The sequence below is a fragment of the Myotis daubentonii genome, chromosome 2 (genome assembly GCF_963259705.1).
Source record: "Myotis daubentonii chromosome 2, mMyoDau2.1, whole genome shotgun sequence".
In the NCBI taxonomy this organism is placed as follows: domain Eukaryota; kingdom Metazoa; phylum Chordata; class Mammalia; order Chiroptera; family Vespertilionidae; genus Myotis; species Myotis daubentonii.
In genome coordinates, this window is record NC_081841.1 from 13,371,406 (window position 1) to 13,387,432 (window position 16,027).

At 45.4% G+C, this 16,027-nt stretch overlaps 1 protein-coding gene and 1 pseudogene across 3 annotated transcripts in view; one reads left to right on the forward strand and one right to left on the reverse strand.

The window, feature by feature from the left end:
* The first annotated feature begins 452 nt into the window (after positions 1-452).
* The window catches only part of SLC41A2 (solute carrier family 41 member 2), an 83,737-nt gene continuing 68,162 nt past the window's right edge, over positions 453-16,027 (forward strand). The window contains exon 1 of one of the 3 annotated variants that reach the window (XM_059681789.1): positions 453-601. The gene's annotated coding sequence lies outside the window, so the exon portion shown is untranslated. Of the gene's footprint in view, positions 754-15,205; positions 15,433-16,027 lie in introns of those variants that run through there. The other 2 variants (XM_059681788.1, XM_059681787.1) reach the window with 2 other exon arrangements.
* On the reverse strand, positions 8,989-9,438 carry LOC132225950 (small ribosomal subunit protein uS19-like; annotated as a pseudogene).

Sequence of the window (16,027 nt, forward strand, 5' to 3'; positions counted from 1 at the left end):
CTGCTAGTGGTCCATTCCCTTCTCTCCGACTGGCGCTGCGGAAAGGCATCCAGAGTTACGTGTGCCTCGGTTTCTATCTGTCTGCGAGCAAGAAAAACGAACCCCGCTCGCTAACCCTTGGTCTGAGAACATAGACCATGAGTCATAGATTTGGGGGCTCGGACCCAGGAGCACTCAGGGATGTGGCTGTACGTGGGCGGAGGTGGGGGGGTGTCCGAGTGGCTGCCACAATGAGGCCCCAGCCCTGCTCTCCGGGAAAGGCCCTCTTTCCTTTGGCGATCCGGTCCCCGCATCGGCGACGTTCAGGGCGCGGCCGCGGGTCCCGGAGGGGGCGGCGGGAGGGGGCGGCGCTTGGGCTCCAGGTCGCCGCCCCCGCGGCCACATCACCAGGCTCGGGCTGCTCCCCCCCCCCGCCCCCAGCCCGGGGCGGAGGTGCGCGTGCGCCTGCGCCGGGCGGCCGCGGCGGCGGGGCGGGGCGGGGAGCGCGCGGCCTCGGGCGCCGGCTCCTGGGCTGTCAGCGCGGGGCCGCGGGTGCGAGGAGGTGCGGGAGCAGGAGGACCGCGGGCCGGGCCAGCTGCCGCCGTCGCCGCGGGGGGACGAGGTGAATGCCCCTGAACCCCCCGCCCCAGGTGCCTCACGCGGATCTGAGAGGCGGGGTCCCCTCCACTCCGGCGGGCGCCGCGCGCCGTGGCAGGTGGTAATGGAGGGGAAGTCTCGGCTTTGGCCGCGGCGCCGGGTTCAGGCGCATCCCAGGTACCAGAGGGAGTGGGGCGGGACCCGGGCTCGGGACCTGGGGCGGGGGCGCGGGGGGGCCGGGGGTGCGGGGAGCGGCCGCGCGGCGGGGCAGTCCGAGCCGCCGTGCGCCCTCCCGGCCCGCGGGCAGCGCCAGCGCCGGAGCCCGGCCCGCTGTGCCCGCCCAGCCCCGGGCGGGAGGGCCGGCTGGCCGCGGACCCGGCGGCCGCGGTGGGTCGTCCGGGCCCGGACACCTGGCCAGACCGCGGGCGGCGGCTGAGTGATGGGTCGAAGGTGAGCGCGGATGGAGAGGCTGCGAGGCCGGCGCGGGCACACCCCGCATCCACCGCTTCAGGGCTCGGCATTTGCTCTGAGTCACCGCGTTCTTTCATTCTTTTCTTTGTAGATGGGAAGTATATCTCAGTTTAAAAAACACAACAGAAACTCCGGAGGTCATTTAGAGAAAGATTACATATCCGTATGTATTAGCTATATCACATTTACATGTATAGACATAATTGAACAGTTTTTCCGTAATTGAGCAGTTTTTTAAAAAAAAATTGAGATATATTTCACATGCTGTAAAATTCACCCTTTTAAAATGTGGCTTTTAGTATCGTTACAAAGTTCTGCAGTTATTACCGCCATCCAGAACATTGCCATCATCCCAAAATGAAACCCCATTTCAGTTGTAGTCGCTCCTAATTTCCCCGTTACCTCCACTCGGTTACTTTCTGTCTCTGTAGATGTCCCAATTCTGAAAATTTCATAGAAATGGAATCACATAGGTGGCTTTTTGGAAGTGGCCCCTTTGGCAAAGCAAAATGTTTCCCAGGTTCATCCATGTTGTATCATGTATCAGTACTTTAGTCTTTTTGTGGCTCGATAATATTCCGTTGAAATGGCGTACCACAGTCTCACATTTTGCCTACCCATTCAGCAGTTGGTGGACATTAAAGATGGTTCCACTTTTAGGCCATTGTGAATAATGCTACTACTGACGTTTGTGGATGTTTTATTGCAGGCATCGACTTTCATTTCTCTTGGGTAAACACACATGTTTGACTTTTGAGGAACTGCCAACTTTTCCAAAGTAGGGGCAACATTTTGCTTTCCTACCAATCAGTGTATGCGGGGTTCCAGGTTCTACACATCCTCACCAACACTCGCTAGTGTCTATTGCAGCGGTTCTCAACCTGTGGGTCGCGACCCCTTTGGGGGTCGAACGACCCTTTCACAGGGGTCGCCTAAGACCATCGGAAAACACATATATAATTACATATTGTTTTTGTGATTCATCACTATGCTTTAATTATGTTCAATTTGTAACAATGAAAATACATCCTGCATATCAGATATTTACATGACGATTCATAACAGTAGCAAAATTACAGTTATGAGGTAGCAACGAAAATAATTTTATGGTTGGGGGTCACCACAACGTGAGGAACTGTATTAAAGGGTCGAGGCATTGGGAAGGTTGAGAACCACTGGTCTATTGGCTAATTTTCATTATAGCCATCCTAGTGGGTGTGAAACGGTATTGGTTTGCATTTCCCTGCTGACTAATCATGTTGAGCATATTTTCCTGTGTTCATTGTCCGCTTGTATATCTTCTTTGGAGAAATGGCTATTCAGATCTTCCCCCCATATTTTAATTGGGTAATTTGTTTATTGTTTAATTATAATCTACATTTCTAGAAAAGAATTTTGGTTAAGGGGCTAGCACTGACTAATAAAGACATCAACCTGAAATTAAGGGAAGTGGGAGGTCCTATTTTCCTAAGTTTGTGTAGTCTTTTTTTTTTTTTTTTTTAAATATATTTTATTGATTTTTTACAGAGAGGAAGGGAGAGAGACAGAGAGCTAGAAACATCGATGAGAGAGAAACATCGATCAGCTGCCCCCTGCACATCTCCCACTGGGGATATGCCTGCAACCCAGGCACATGCCCCTGACCGGAATCGAACCCGGGACGCCTCAGTCCGCAGGCCGACGCTCCATCCACGGAGCCAAACCGGCTTCGGCAGTTTGTGTAGTCTTTATTATAATTATATTTATATGTGGGTGGCAAAGACAAATTTTTTTTATTTTTAATCCTCATCTGAGGATATTTTTTCCAATGAGTTTTAGAGAGAGTGAAAGGCAGGGAGGGGGAGCGCGAGAGAGAAACATCAATGTACATATGGACTGGTTGCCTCCTGCTTTTCCCCCCAGACAGGATGAAACCTGCAGCTGAGGTACATGCCCTTGACCAGGAATTGAACTCGAGACCTTCGACCCGCCAACGCTCTCTTCACTGAGCCAAAACACCTGGGGTCAAATATTTTTGATGGTGCCGAAGTTAAGAGCCACTTCCTGCTGAATGAATGCTGCTATACTTATTTCGTGGTTAATTTCTGAGTACACACAAATTCGACATTAGCTTCAGCTCTTACATAGCACAAACCACTGAAAAAGACACCACCCTTGGAATGACCAGGAATTCAAGCCCATTTTTCTATTACTCTAATATGACTGCTCAAAAGTATTCTATCAATTTTCAGAAACGTTATCAAATAAAACAAAGGATTTCCTGGTGGAAATAATGGATAAATAGCTTATTAAAAGTGTGTGAAGAGCAGTCCAATCCTGTGCTTCAACTACCAAATTATAATGCAATAGAAACATTTAACCCATTTATGCTTAATTCTGTTAGTAGAATGAAGCTAGTAATTCCAATATATAATCTGAGTGGTTTTTGTTTTAGCTAATGAAATGATGATCAAACATTGAAAATATAACCTATCCAACTTAATGTTGTTACTGACGTACCCAAGCAATGTGTAAATTTCCTGTAGCTGCAAATGTTTTTTCCAGTTGGCCTTCTCTGGAGAGGGTAGTGGGAACAACTTTTGGGACATGATCCCCGAAAATGCTGGTCCGAGCAGATCTGCTTCCTTTATGGGAGACTTCTAGGGACTTCTCATCTTGTCTCTGAAATTACTGTAGTTAGATTTCTATAGCTTTAAAATAAAATTAAAATATCTATATCTGTGTAATCTGGTAGGGTTCAGAGGCTAGAACTGTCAGTCAGATGGTCTATCTCATGTGAATGGATTTAATCAGATTGCTTTCTCGTATCTGAGGAACTGAGAGTTTTTTGTTTTTTTAAAAAATTTTGTTTATTGATTTCAGAGAGAGGAAGGGAGAGGGAGAGAGAAACATCAAGGATGAGAGAGAATCATTGATTGACTGCCTCCTGTACACCCCCTACTGGGGAGTGAGCCCCCAACCTGGGCATGTGCCCTGACTGGGAGTTGAATCATGACCTCCTGGCTCATAGGTCAATGCTCAACCACTGAACCACACTGGCCCGGCGGAAATGAGAGTTTTGACTGGGGGGTGGGGGGGGTGGGGGCATGTTAGGAGAGGTGAGTAGAGTGTGATCTCATTTCCTGTTCTGAAACAGTTTGGAGGTTTCGGCAAAACTTGCCCTATATCTAAAAGTGTGGGTGTTGAAAATGGGGATCTTTGGACAGCATAAGGAGTCTGGAAGATGAGAAATGACCAGGAATTCAAGCCCATTTTTCTTTTACTCTAATATGACTGCTCAAAAGTATACTACCAATTGAATGAAACAATTTGGAAGGACAGTTGTATGATATAAAGACAGATTCAACTTATTCAGACATTTTTGCCAAAGAAAAATTCTAAGTAAGAAAAGTGGAAAAAACCTCCCTGTCCTTCATTCCATTTCTCTTCCCATTGCATTTGCTCCACCTAGCTCCTCTGTGCCTGCTCTTCTAGGACCCAGACTCAGACTGGGATTACTGTTGTTCATGTTGAAGGTGTGTAGTGTGCTATAATCACACCCCTTCTCCCTCTTCAGATTCTGGTCAAATTGAGATATGCCAGGGTTCTTTTTTTTTGTTTTGTTTTGTTGTTTCACTCATACATGGATTCATTGGTTGATTTTTTTTAAAATAATTTTTATTTCTTGAAGTATTACAAAGAGTATTACATATGTCTCCTTTCCCCCCCCCCCCCCTTGACATTCCCCCGGCCCCTACCCCCTAGTGTCTTGTGTCCATTGGTTATTCTTATATGCATTATGCCTTGGTTCTTGTTCTGGTATCAAGAAGGGTTCAGGAAATCTGGAGAAGGCTGTGCGTAGATTAAATAGGAGTCCAGAGACGAAGTATAATTTTGAAAGGCATTTGGGGGTCAGAGCTGCTTAACTTAAAGGAACTAAGATCTAAGTTCTAAGGTCCCCATGCTTTTTATTAACACAATTTGTCCTGAGGCGAGGCAGAAATATACACTTCAAAGGCTCAGGGTTTGGTACAGAGTCCATTGTCAGAATGGGGGAATTAGCCTACGGCTGTTCAGGTGTTTGGCCAGTAGGAGGCAATAACATGTAGATTAAGATGCCCTGAGCTGCCTGGCAGAAAACAATCAATTTAATGTATCCTATTCAGGTTTGGGGAAATGCCATCAGAAACTCTTGAAATTATGACATGCTGGAATTGGCTTCCGGCAAGATAAAGTTCCAAAAGCCAGATGAGGATTCAAGTATTAAAATACAGTTTCATTTTCAGTCCTGAGAAAGCTGGATTGGAGGATTTAGCTTAGACTCATGTTCACACTACTCCTTCATACTTTGCCTACCCAGATACAACGATAGCACATAAAAAACTTCGGGTTTCTTGTGGGAGGGAAAGCCCTGTTTCAGGGAGTTTATCTCATAGGGATTGGAATAGAAAGGAAAACTTTCTCACCTTGAAGGCACACAAATCTAAGAGGGCCAGTGAAAGCTCAGGGGTGGGGCTTATCTGGAATATTGACCTTTATCCCTATTTTAGCCATTATATAAATCACTTAACTGTCCGAGGAGCCACTGGTGGAGGAAAGAAGAGTGTCCCTCAGTCCTGAGTGCTGTGGTAGAGGGGAAAATAAACTGCCATCTCTCATTAGTTGTGTCCTGGATAATGGTGTTTTGTAGGCTAGCTTTTATAGGAAGTTAATTACCACTTAAGATTTAAAAAAAATATATATATTTTATTGATTTTTTACAGACAGGAAGGGAGAGGGATAGAGAGTTAGAAACATGGATGAGAGAGAAACATCGATCAGCTGCCTCCCGCACACACCCCCCAATTGGGGATGTGCCTGCAACCAAGGTACATGCCCTTGACTGGAATCGAACCTGGGGCCCTTCCGTCCTCAGGCCAACGCTCTATCCACTGAGCCAAACAGGTCAGGGCAAGATTTTTTTATTGATTGATTTTTAGAGGGAGAGACAGAGAGTGAGTGGGAGGGGGGAGAGAGAAATATTGGTTTGGTGTTCCATTCATTTATGCATTCATTGTATGTGCCCTGACCAAGAATTGAACCCGAAACCTTGGTGTATGGGACAATGCTCTAAACAACGGAGCTACCTGGCCAGGGCTTTCATCACCATTTATGAAATTGGAACTAAGAATATGTTTTCCACAGAAATAACAGTTTTTAAGTGGGTGATCATTTCATTGTGTGGTTAAAGATAGATTAGTTAAGCCCATTTCCTTGTTTTATTCCTCCACTACATCTAATAAGTAATAGGCACTAGGCTAGGCCCTTGGGATTCACCTGTGGGCATACTCCTTGCTCCCATGGAGTTTACAGCCTGGAAAGACAAGTGCAGTTACAATAAAGCATAGTGAATGTTAGAAAACATGGAGTAATTCGGGATCACAGAGGAGGGGGAACTATATGTAAGAGGGTCAGGGAAGTGATGTGTAAGAACTAAGATCATAAAGTAGAACACAAAGTAGCCAGGAAAAAGGGAAGAGTGAAGATGAGCCCACGTGTTTCAGGCAAAAAGAACACGGAAAAACTAAGAAGTGTAAGAGTGTCGCTCACTAAAGTGGTATTTTTCAAACTAGGCACCTATCAGTAGATTGTAAAATCAGTTTAGTGCGTTGTGACCTATGTGTTTTGAAAAAGAAATGAAATAGAAAATAAGAGTGTGTCACACACAGATACTTATTAGATTGTGGTATATAATCAGAAAATCCCTACAACAGAGGAAACAGAAGTCCAGCGTGACCACAGCTGAAGGTCTTGGGCAGGTGGTGATGATTATGCAGGGTTGAGTTAACCTTATTACGGACTTTGGCTTTATTGGAGAGTGGATGAGAGGGCATTGAAAAGTTTGAATCGGGGCCTGATTAGGTTTATATTTTCTACAGATGCCGCTGAATTGCATCTTTCAAATATAAACTTCAAATTTCTTGGCCCGGTGTTACAGGTTTTCCAAAACTGGCCCCATCTATTTTTCTAAAGAATCATGCCACTATTTTTTAGTTCTGGATCCTTCCATTTCATAAAGATTCCTTGTTTTGCCTTTCACCTTTCAGCCTTTGCACCGACTGAAAGATCAATGAGAGCAGACCTTGTCTTTGTCTTGTCCACGTTGAATCTCTGGCATTTAGCCAAGTGCCTGGTACCCAGTAGGGACTACACAAATCTTTGTTGATGGAGGGTAAATACCTTTAATATGAGAATTGTTACATAGTAACATGCTGGGGTCCAACCCCAACAGGTCCAGGGGTCCCCAAAGGTGTGGATGGAGTCGGTGAAGAAGGAATGACATGGAGGCAGTGTTCAGTTGATCAGCAGCCTAGCCAGGATCTCCAGCCAAGTTCTGGTCTGGATCTCCAGAGAGGTTCTGCTCTGGATCTCCAGCGAAGTTCTGGTTAGGATTCCAGCCAGGTCCTGTGTCCATGTTCTCTTGCTAGGTTCTCCAGGTTCTCCAGCCAGGTTCTGTAGCCATGTTCCCTCGCTAAATGACCTTGATGTTGCTTTTGAAAAAAGGAAAAGGTTTTATTAGAAATCCTTTTTTTTTTAAAGTTGAAATCATATGATAGAACCACATTCAGTTATTTAAAAGATAATTTAACAAAAAGTGCTCTTACATTAAAATAGTCGTAGAGATAATAAAAATAATATCAAACCTTTTGATTTTGGGGTTTGAACAGAAAGGCATTCTCTGAGCACTTACCAAAAAGTAGTTTTATGAAGATGGCTGGGGACAAAGGGAATAAGTTAGATTAAAATGTTGCCGAGACTGGTTTGGCTCAGTGGATAGAGCGTCGGCTTGCGGACTGAGAGGTCCCGGGTTCGATTCTGGTCAAGGGCATGTACCTGGGTTGCGGGCACATCCCCAGTAGGAGATGTGCAGGAGGCAGCTGATCGATGTTTCTCTCTCATCGATGTTTCTAACTCTCTATCTCTCTCCCTTCCTCTCTGTAAAAAATCAATAAAATATATTAAAAAAAAAGTTATCATTCATGTGAGATTAATGGAGCGGCAACAGAAAGTAGATTTTGATCTTTGAAGAAGTAAAAATAGAACATCTGCACACCCCAAAGAACTTACGAAGAAGAATTGAGTGACGTCAGGTTGTTGCCAGAGAACGATTATACTGTCACAGTGCTGTGACTTCACAGAACGGGGCTGTGGAACCCATCTGTGGAGGGAAACCCTTTCAGGGTATGGTTTTGGTAAGTGGCAAGGGGAGTTGCGAAACATTCATGAAAGGTAGAGTGATTTCGATTTCTGAATCAAATTTCTCTTTAATGTATTTCCGAGATGTGGAAGCTTTGCTAATTAGTTTTGTAAATTAGGTTTTATGTATCGTAAACATGAATGCTTGAATCCAAGTTTGCTGATATAGGATGGCTTTTAAAACTCATTAGATTTTATACATTTATGTTCCATTGAGTCCTATTTTGAGCTGTGCATCTTAAGAACTTATATTGGAACTAACTTTTATAAATTTACCCTAAGGAAATAACTCTAGATATGGAAAGTGTTATGCACAAAGATGTTCATTTTCATTGCGATGTAATTTCATCAAGAAAATGCCCTGCTGCCCTAACTGGTTTGGCTCAGTGGATAGAGCGTCAGCCTGCAGACTGAAGGGTCCCAGGTTCGATTCCAGTCAAGGGCACATGCCTGGGTTGCAGGCTTAATCCTCAGTGGGAGACATGCAGGAGGCAGCCAGTCAATGATTTTCTCTCATCATTGATGTTTCCATCTCTCCCTCTCCCTTTCTCTCTGAAATCAATAAAGATATATTAAAAAAATGCCCTGCTATAGGGAAATGATTTATTAAAATATGGTAATCCACTTGAAGAGATAGAACCATGAAAATGCTTTTTTAGAGTGATGTTTTCTTATTTATTACTTTTTATTTTATTTTATTTTTTTTGACCATCTACCTCTGTGCTTTTATTGGCTATTGGAGAGGGACGAAGTGGGAGGAGTGGGTGGCTCTGTGCCTGGCCAGCTCGTGGTGATGGAGAACTCACCCAGGTAGTGGCCAATCTTCTCAGGCTTGATTTCCACCTGGGTGAAGACCTTGCCATTGTACAGGCCCACCATGCTGCCCACCGTCTCTGGCAGGATGATCATGTCCTGCAGGTACCTCTTCACCACCTCGGGCTTCTCCAGGGGCGGTGCCCCTTCCTGGGCCTAGTGCAGGCGCTTCAGCAGCCAGTGCTGCTTCCTCCGCAGGCCGGTTCAGCCGCCGCAGCCGTGGGGCACCGTGCAGGTGCAGCAGCTGCTCATTACACAGGTCCACCGGCTGCTCATAGGGCATGTCCAGCAGCTGGTCAGGACCCATGCCCAGCAGGCAAACTTGCACAAGGTCCGCTGCTGCTTCTGCTCCACTTCTGCCATCTTGTCGGTTTTCAGGAAGGCTCTTACTACTTTCTAAATTAAAAAAATTAAAAGTGTTCCGCATAAACAAAATTTCAAGTAATCTAAAAATGTGCAGGATTGAAAAAGTGAAAATGGTATTTCAAGCCCTTCTTTACCCTACCAAGCAAGGCCAGCCCGACTCTCCTAAGGTCAGTGCTCTGAGCACCTTGGAATATGTCCTTCTCGACTTTTTTTCCTAACTCAGTGCTCCGAGGAGGGGTTTCAGAGTCTTCTCAAGTGAGGTAAGGTGGGAACTGAGTGGGTGAAAACCAGGGTGCTTCAACCCTTGCTGCTTTTACCTGTTTTATAAATTGGGATTCACATAAGATTTAATTTAAGCAGAGAATTTCTCTGCATTAAAAAAAAAAAAGTTAAAAAACAATTGGGCAGTGTGGCTCAGTTGGTTGAGCGTTGTCCTGTGCACCCAAAGGTCACCAGTTCAATTCCCCGTCAGGGCACATGCCCAGATTGCGGTTTGGTCCTTGGTCAGTGGGGTGCCTACCAGAGGCAACCAATTGATGTTTCTCACATCAATGTTTCTTTTTCTCCCTCTCCCTCTCTCCCTAAAATCAATCTATAATAATAAAAGCATAATATGCTAATTAGACCAACATCCTTCCGGACTACTTTCTGGATGAAGCTGGGGCTGCGGGGGAAGCCTGGGTCCCAGGTGCCAGAGGGAAGGTGGTACTGGCAGCCAGGGGAAGGAAGGTCTACTCTGGCATGAATTTTGTGCATCGGGCCTCTAGTAAAAACATACTAAAAAGAAAATGAAAACTGTCTAATTTAGAAAATGTCCTAAGTCCCCTACTCAGCAATTCCAGATCTTCCCCAGGTTATCATTTTACTGCTTGGTCACAGGCCTTTTGTAAAAATGTGTAATTATAATGATGATACTAATTAGCTTACATTTATTGAAGGCTTGATCCACTCTTCTAAGCACTTTATATGTATGAACTCATTTAATCCTCACAGTAACTCCATAAGGAGATACTTTTTTCATGAGGAAACTGATTGTTGAGGCGTAGATCCCACAGCTAGGGAAAATCAGAATTTAAGCCAAAACAGTTTGACTTGGGAGCCCAAGCTCTTAACTACTATCAATATCATTAGCGTGTTGACACTTCTTGACATTTCATTTTCTGGAAGCAAATAATTTCTCTTAATTTAAGTGTGAAGATCTGATGAATAAGTCACTTGAAATTCCCTCATAAAATCACTCAATGCAAGTGATGTAATTTATTCAGCTAATGCAGTGGTTCTCAACCTGTGGGTCGCGACCCCTTTGGGGGTTGAACGACCCTTTCACAGGGGTTGCCTAAGACCATCGGAAAACATATATATAATTACATGTTGTTTTTGTGATTAATCACTATGCTTTAATTATGTTCAATTTTTAACAATGAAAATACATCCTGCATATCAGATATTTACATTACGATTCATAACAGTAACAAAATTACAGTTATGAAGTAGCAACGAAAATAATTTTATGGTCGGGGGTCACCACAACGTGAGGAACTGTATTAAAGGGTCGCGGCATGAGGAAGGTTGAGAACCACTGATCTAATGGAAGAGTAGCAAATATCCCAGTAAGCTTTGTGCAATTTCAAACATAGCATAAAGCATTTGCCAGTGATTCCACATGAATAATACAACTTTGAACAGGCAGTTAATATTCTCTTTTTCCAAATGTCATTCATTGAAATCTGTATACTCAGGTATGGGATTTTGATTGTGCATAGATTTCATAATCTGAATTCAGACTCGCACTGCTCCTTAGAACAGAACAGTCCTGTCACAGTTCCCGGGGACATTGCTTAATGGACGGTATAAGCATGTGTTTGAGCATTAGTAAAGTAGAGCACCAAAAGAGAGAAAAACATTGAAATAATGTAATGTTTTGTAATTTTTGAAGAAACGATGAGGTCATCTTTCTGGAAAAATCATACCCCTGTGACCTGTATTTTGTTTGGAGTTATTATCATTTTGAATTGTGAGTGGTGGATTGTGGGGGAGACATACCATCTATGAGATGGTAACCTGGCCCTTCCTTGGAGCTTGGTGGGGCAGAGACAGTCACTGAGTCACAATCATCTAACAAATACATACGCTATAAATGATTGTGAAAAACATACAGCAGCATGGTACTGGTCTGAAAGCATTTGTGATGTGCTAATTGAAGGAAGGCTGTTGCCTTTTATTTATTTACTAGAGGCCTGGTGCACAACATTCGTGCACTGGTGTGTGTGTGAGGATTCCTCAGCCCAGCCTGCACCCTTTAGCAGTCCGGGAGTCCTCGGGGGATGTCCGACTGATGGCTTAGGTCCACTCCCCATGGGCCTGGACCTAAGCCAGGGGTGGGCAAACTTTTTGACTCGAGGGCCACAATGGGTTCTTAAACTGGACCGGAGGGCCGGAACAAAAGCATGGATGGAGTGTTTGTGTGAACTAATATAAATTCAAAGTAAACATTATTACATAAAAGGGTACGGTCTTTTTTTTTTTTTTTTTAGTTTTATTCATTTCAAACGAGCTGGATCCGGCCCGCGGGCTGTAGTTTGCCCACGGCTGGCCTAAGCGCAGTCGAATGTTCTTAGTGCTGCCATGGAGCCTCTCCTGCCACCGCCGCTGCGCTTGCCAGCAGTCAGCCCAGCTTGTGGCTGAGCAGTGCTCCCCCTGTGGGAGCGCACTGACCACCAGGGTGCAGCTCCTGCATTGAGTGTCTGCCCCCTGGTGGTCAGTGCGCATCAGAGCAACCAGTCATTCTGCCGTTCGGTTGATTTGCATATTACCCCTTTATTATATAGGATTTTATCCTCACCCAAGGATATGTTTTTTGGATCAAACCTGTAACCTAGGTATGTGCCCTAACCAGGAATCAAACCTGCAGCCTTTTGGTGTATGGGATGACATTCCAACCAAGCAAGCCTCTGGCCAGGGCAAGGATGTTGCCTTTTAGTTGTACAGAGGAACCTTGGCTCTCAAAATTTATTCCGGAAGGCTGTTTGAGAAGCGATTTGTTTGAAAACCGAATCATTTTTCCCCATTAGAAGTTATGTAAATTGAATTTGCCCCAGACTCCCAAATGATTTGCTTTTAACCTTTCTTCTATATAGTATGTCTGATCTAGAAACAAATACTTCTTTTCTTAAATTTTTCTAACCACTCCCTCTCATCCTTAAATGAATCACTTTCAGCACTTGTTCCAGGGGTATCTTTCAGGAAGTCAGTATGCAGCGTCTTTGCTTTTACCATGTCATCATGTGTAACGCTGTCATGGGCTGACTGCTTTTTGTTTACCCAAATCAACAACAGTTTTTCTACCTTTTCAGTTGCCTGTGATCATTGTTTCTTTCACACCCTTAGCAACATTAGCACCCCTGATGGCCTCTGTATGTTTTAAAAATAGTGCTAAAGCTCCATTTCACCAGCAGTGAAAGCAAAACAAAACAAAACACAAAAATATTCACAGCACAGTTTCCTGAGATGCTAATAATGTGAGGTTTTGTGGTAAACTGACTCATATTCTCTTCTTTGTTTGTGGCCTGCGAGGCACTTTTTGTCATGCTGATGTGTCGGCAGGAAAGGGTTGTCAGATCACGAACTGAATTGTTCAAGATGGGAGATGGAACCGAGGGTTGACTATATTTTTCTCACTGGGGAATGTGTGGAGAGGGAAAAGTAGAAGAGAAAGAAGAAAATAAAAGAGAGAGAGAGAAGAAATTCTAGGGCTCCTGGGAGTTTTATAAATAGTACAGTTTTAAGTAGCCATTAAGAATAGCTTCGTAGTCCTGGCCAGTGTGCTTAGTGCTTAGAGTATCAGCTGGGCGAACCGAAGGGTCTGGGGTTTGATTCCTGGTCAAGGGCACGTACTTGGGTTGCATGTGTGGGAGGCAACCAGTTGATGTGTCTCTCACATGAATGTTTATCTCTCTCGCCTTCCTTCCCTCTCACTCTCTCTGAAAAAGCAATGGGGAAAAAAATCCTCTGGTGAGCATTAACAAAACACACACAAACAATCCTCACCAAAAGGTTTGTAGAATAATATTATGAGGAAACATTTTTGACACATTTTGAAATGCAAAATACTATGCAACATGAGCCTTTTTTTGTTTTAAACATATCTATAATAATAAAAGCATAACATGCAAATTGACCAAATGACGAAACAGCAGAACGACCATCTAGATGACCATGCTATGACATGCACTGGCACCAGGCCAGCCAAGGCGGGTTCGATGTGATTATTTTGGGGGGCCCCGCCATCGCCCCACGATCACCCCGCAGAGGGAGACCCAGGCCATCGATCGCCCCAAAGAGGGAAGCCTAGGCCACCAGCCAGTGGGGCAGTCGGTCAGGGGGCAGAGGGGGGTGTCCACGATCACCCCAAAGAGGGAGGCCCAGGCTACCTGGCTGGTGGTGCTGCAGCAGGTGGGTGGGGCCTCCCTCTGCCCAGCGATCGCCCCACAGAAGGAGGCCCAGGCGGCCACAGAGGGAAGCCCAGGCCACCCAGCTGGTGGTGCTATGGTGGGTAGGCAGGGCCTCCCTCTGCAGGGCGATCGATCTGTGGGCCCTGAGATTGATTGCCCCACAGAGGGAGGGCCGGCCAGCGATCACCCCACAGGGGGAGGCCCAGACCAGCCAAGTAATCGCACCCCACAGCTGTCGCCCGCAGAGTGAAGTGACTGGTGGCGATGCCGCACAGATGGCAAGCAGTGGCAGAGGCGGGGTGGGGCCAGCTGCCGGCAGCTGGGGGAAGGAAAGCCCTGATAGGCCCTGATTGTCGGCCAGGCCTAGGGACCCTACGTGAGGGATTCTGGATTATGAGAGGGTGCAGGCCAGGCTGAGGGACAACCCCCTCCCCCCCAACCCCTGGTGCACGAATTTCATGCACTGGGTCTCTAGTATACATATATAGAAAAATATGGAAATGTCATCATATACATCAATATGTGATCAGTGATTATATAGGATGGTGGGTTTCCAGAATAAACAATTTTTGTTTATCATTGGCTTTTTTTTCTTTCTTTCTTTTTTTTTTAGTTTTTGCATTGAACACATATTGCTCCTGTGGGAAAAAAAGGAAAAACAATCCTATATAATAAAAGGCTAATATGCACATCAACCAAATGGTGGAATGACCGGTAGCTATGATGCCCACTGACCACCAGGGGGCAGACACTCAACGCAGGAGCTTCCCCCTGGTGGTCAGTGCACTCCCACAGGGGGAACGCCGCTCAGCTACAAGCGGGGCACATGGCTGTGGTGGGAGCCTCTTTCTCACCTCTGTGACAGCTGGACATCCCCTGAGGGCTCCCAGACTGCAAGAGGGCACAGGCTGGGCTGAGTGACCCCCCCCCCGCCCCCCGAGTATGCCAGTGGACATTAGAAGCAGAGTTTCAAATGAAGTATGAAAGAAGGGTATATAGTCAGGACTTTTTTATGAGCAAAGACCATTAGTGGCAGCTGTGTTGCTTTGGGGTGGCTTTGAGAGTAGTTTTGGCTTGAACTGCAGGTTGGATTTAGAGCTGTTCAGAAAATGGCTCCTCCCCCCGTCCCCCCCCCCCCCCCCCGCCGCCCCTTTCCTTCCTTTCTTTTTTTAAAACTGGCATTTGAATAAAAGAAAAGTGTGCAGCCTTGACCAAAGGGTAGAGGAGAGAGTTGATTGCAGGGAGTAAAGGTGGTGAGTTAGGTCATTGTTTCAGTTTGATGCCAAGATAATTGAGTAACATAACACTGTGTGCCTGTAGTTTATCTGATCTGCCTGTAGTCTCTGCTAGTGGGTTTGCGCACTTGAACCCTCTTTGAGCCCGGTGTACCAGGGGACACTCATGAGGGAAAGTGCAGTTTGGGGAAGGTAGGTCTGGCTTCCTTTCCCCGGGAGAAGATGTGCCAGCGAGGGGAGGAGGTGGGCCACCTCCCGAGGAAGACCTCAGCGCCGGAGCTGCCCTAGTCATCACCCGGTGGAAGGTAAGGCCTGCTCATCCGGCTCGCCGGCTCCAGGAGAGGGGACAGGAAGGGCCCTGGGAAATTAGAAGTAAATGTTTGAAACGCAGCAGCTGAAGATGGTGAGCCACTCCTAATCTTAAAATGTAGAAGAAACATAACCTGACAGGTGGCAAATCGTTTTGTTTTTTCCCCCCTCTCACTTTTCTTACAAAGAAAGCTTTGTTTTTCTTTTAAACTTTGACACATTAGCTTCCTTTCTTCCTTTCCCTTTTCTTAAAAAGATTTTAGAACTTTGAGCCCCGGCCAGGGTAGCTCAGTTGGTTAGAGCGTTGTTCTGATTCACCGAGTTGGCAGTTTCGATCCCCGGTCAGGGCACATACAAGAATCAACCAGTGAACACATAAGTGGAACAACAAATCGATGTTTCTCTTTCTCTCTCAAATGAAAATTAAAAAACAAACAAAAAAAAGAAACTTTGACACACTGGCATCCTTTCTGCACCTTAAATTTCTGGAGGCTTTTATTTTCAGTTTAATTATACAAAGAGTCAAGTGCATATTTTAATAGGTCCCAGAAGTATGTTTGCATTTTTAAAATTGAATTCTCTCTAGGAGTA